Raw genomic sequence first — 3,541 nt, 5'->3', positions numbered from 1 at the left:
ATAGCCCTAGGGTAGTAAGTGCTGAAATGATAAATACGCACCAGGAAAATTCCCAGGAAACAATGGAGGGGTCACAAATGGTCCCACTTAAAATCCAGTCTCCTTAGACTTTATCGTCTTTTGACAGAATTTTCCTAGACAGCATTAACCATACAAATAGCTACTCACCGTCCAAACCTAGGCTCTGATACCAATTGTTAAGCAAGGAAACATAAATTCTAATGCTAGCTTATGAATATAATAATAACAAGAGTAAAGCATAATAAATTGCCAAATTATAATGCAAAAAAAAGAATACGGAATTAACAGAGTTCGGTATTAAAACCTACGTCTCGGGCGCTGCAAAAGAAAACTCCAATATCTCCAAACAAATATTACAAATATTAGGCAATACAAACAAATACCCAAAACAAGGAGAGTACAACAAAACTTGCAAACTAAAGGGTCCTTAAAGAAAGAACCCTAAACAAAAGAAGTATAATGGAATTACAACTTGGGATGTAATAACAATGATTTGGCTCTTATAATAGACCCAAAAGTTTTCTACTTTTCAATCTAATCAATGTGGGACAAAACTAACATTTTTTTGGCCTATTACATAAAGATCCTAAACCTTTCTCCATTATCATTTCCACCCATGTAACTTTGCTAAAAGCCATTTTTCAACGCCATATCACTTTTCTTCATTGTCTCCTTTGAAATTTCAACCAACATCATTTCAGATTGTGTACCTTCCAATTATAGGGTGCCACATATTGGTTTAAATCAAGCAAGGCATGTGTTTGTACACCGCTGGCAACCTTCTTAGTCTCCTTTGAAATTTTACTCAATATCATTACCCAATAGAATAATTCATAGGTCCCAAGTGTGTTATCTCCTGGGCATCTTGCACAAAATGAACAAACATCTCTTCCTACACTTATTCTAATTATCTTCTGCAACTGATCCCCATTCCAACACCTTAATTACTCCGATGAAGATGATTGGTGTCTTACATGCAGTCACCCTTCTCAAAATTCATGTGGGTTTATCCTATTGAATATTTGTATCCTTTCTGGGGAAACAATAGGCCTCCCCACCGCGGTGAACAAGAATTCGGGCTAAAATGTCGAGACAGTCTGGATGCTATAATAGAATTGCGCACTCAACCGTTTCAAGTAGGCATCAGTATGTTGGATATAGGAATGACATTTTGAAAGAAGAAAATAGAATTGTTATTGCAGATTACAGAGGAGAAAATAGAGTATTTTGATTTTCTTGAATTCATAACACAAACGTTACATCCTTTATGGAAATTAATTTTCGTGGAGATGCTGAAAGACATCTAGATATATTATAAGACATCACTAAAAGATTTTACATAAATTTACCTGCGATAATAAATGTACTTTTGCAAGGTATAAAACTGTTTAATATATATGTTGTTAACTTTATCATATTACATTGAATGATACAGGTACTGTAGTGACCATCGGAAGGAACATACGAGGAATGTTAGTATTGGAATATATCTCCTCCAGTTGTCTTTATGTTTGTATCTAAAGTACTTCACAGCATTTTCTATTCAAATATACAAAGTCTCAACAAAAGTAACAGCTGATTATTACTTATTTCTTGTGACAGGAATTGGTGCTGCAATAATCGGAATAATAATCATTTGTACAATTTTTTACTTTTCGTAAGGAAGAAAATCTCGTCATTTATGCAAGATGCTTTTAAGTAATCTAGCGAAGAGTGATCGAGATATTGAGGCCTTCATTAGAGATTTTGGACCTTACTCCCCCCAAGGTACAACTTTCAGAAGTGAAGAAGATGACCAACTCATTCAAAGATAAACTAGGCCAAGGAGGTTATGGCGGTGTGTACAAAAGGAAGTATCAGATGGTCATGTGTGCAGTTAAAGCTTCTGAATACATCAAAGGGAATGGCCAAGAATTCATTAACGAAGTTGCAACCATCAGGAAAACATCTATGTTAATATTGTCACGTTATTGGGTTTTGTTTAGAGGGTGACAAGAGAGCTCTTATCTATGAGTTCATGTGCAATGGATCACTTGAGAAATTCATATGCAACGAGGAAGATCTTAAGGCTACTCAGTTTTAGGATGGGAAAAAATGTTTGAAATTGCATTAGGAATAGCTCAGGGTTAGAGTATTGCATCGTGGGTTGTAACATAAGGATTTTGCATTTTGATATAAAACTCAAACATTCTTCTTGATAAAGATTTTTGTCCCAGATCTCTGATTTCGGTCTCGCAAAACTATGCCTTAAAAAGGAGAGGCATTGTATCAATGTTGGAGGCTCGAGGGAAATTGGGTATATTGCTCCGGAAGTATTCAATAGGAACTTTGAGAAGTTTCGCATAAGTCTGATGTCTATAGTTATGGAACGATGATTCTGGAGATGGTTGGAGGAAGGAAAAAAATTGTGGCTAGAGAGGGTCATACCGATGAAACATCTTTTCCACATTGGTACATGCAAGTGGAGCAGGGCAACGAATTAAATTGGCTGGTGTTGTAGCAGCAGAGGAAAATGAAATCAAGAAGAGATTATAGTTGGTTTGTGGTGTATACAAACTCGACCATGGGATAGGCCATCCATGAGTAAGGTAATAGACATGTTGCAGGGAAGCACTGAAGGCTTACAAATTCCACCAGAGCCTTACCTTTCTTCACCAGGACTAGCAAATATCTTCAAATGCGCCATGTATTCTTCAAATATATCAAATCATGACATGACCTTAGAAAACAAAATATGTAGGTTTCTTTTGTGGTGTGTACGGTGACAGAACTACTACTTTCCGGCTGGATGACCATGGCCATCCCAAGCCATTGAGTGTTTATATAATGACTTGTATATATTAGATTTGTATAAGCAGAAATTTCTAGTCATTACGTCCTGATATTAATATGTTAGACCATGTTTAATTATAGATGAAAATCTGATGGTGATTCAACATGGACTGATATGATTATATCAGAACGCCTTGACTGAAGAATTTTATAAAGATATGATATATAAGATTATATAATATTTTATAATTGCTGCCTCAAAGTTAAACCATCAATAGCACATTCATATCTTTGTAGTTACAGTAAAAAATTAGAATCCCATTATAATGGTATCAAAAAGAGATAGATAGCTGGATTCTATGTTAATTAAATTTGAAAGAAAATCACTTACCAGGATCCTTTAAAAATGATTATTTAGGGGTGACTTTGAAAATTTAATCAAACTTTACCAGAACTATTTAAATACATCACTAACCACCCAAACTCTAATTCACTTACATTAACGTAATAAATTTGTGCAAATTACATCAAATTATTATATATCTCTACCATAAGGATAAAGGACTTCTAACATCTTTGAAAACTCATGAAATAATAAGAATATATTATCAAACTATTAATATGCCTATGCCATTTCAAGTCGAATTTTGATATTGTTTCCTCTCTATGAAGTAGAAACTTAATCTTTTTGAATTGTAAGTTCACAAATTTATTTGCAATTCTTGTCATTTTGATTCAAGTAGAGACA

At 34.3% G+C, this 3,541-nt stretch overlaps 1 pseudogene; it reads left to right on the top strand.

Moving 5' to 3' along the window:
* The first annotated feature begins 1,812 nt into the window (after positions 1 to 1,812).
* LOC116135329 lies at positions 1,813 to 3,003 on the top strand (annotated as a pseudogene).
* The last annotated feature ends 538 nt before the right edge of the window (positions 3,004 to 3,541 follow it).

This window comes from Pistacia vera, unplaced genomic scaffold (assembly GCF_008641045.1).
Source record: "Pistacia vera cultivar Batoury unplaced genomic scaffold, PisVer_v2 Contig1002, whole genome shotgun sequence".
Classification (NCBI taxonomy): Eukaryota; Viridiplantae; Streptophyta; class Magnoliopsida; order Sapindales; family Anacardiaceae; genus Pistacia; species Pistacia vera.
This window is presented reverse-complemented; position numbering and strand designations above follow the sequence as displayed.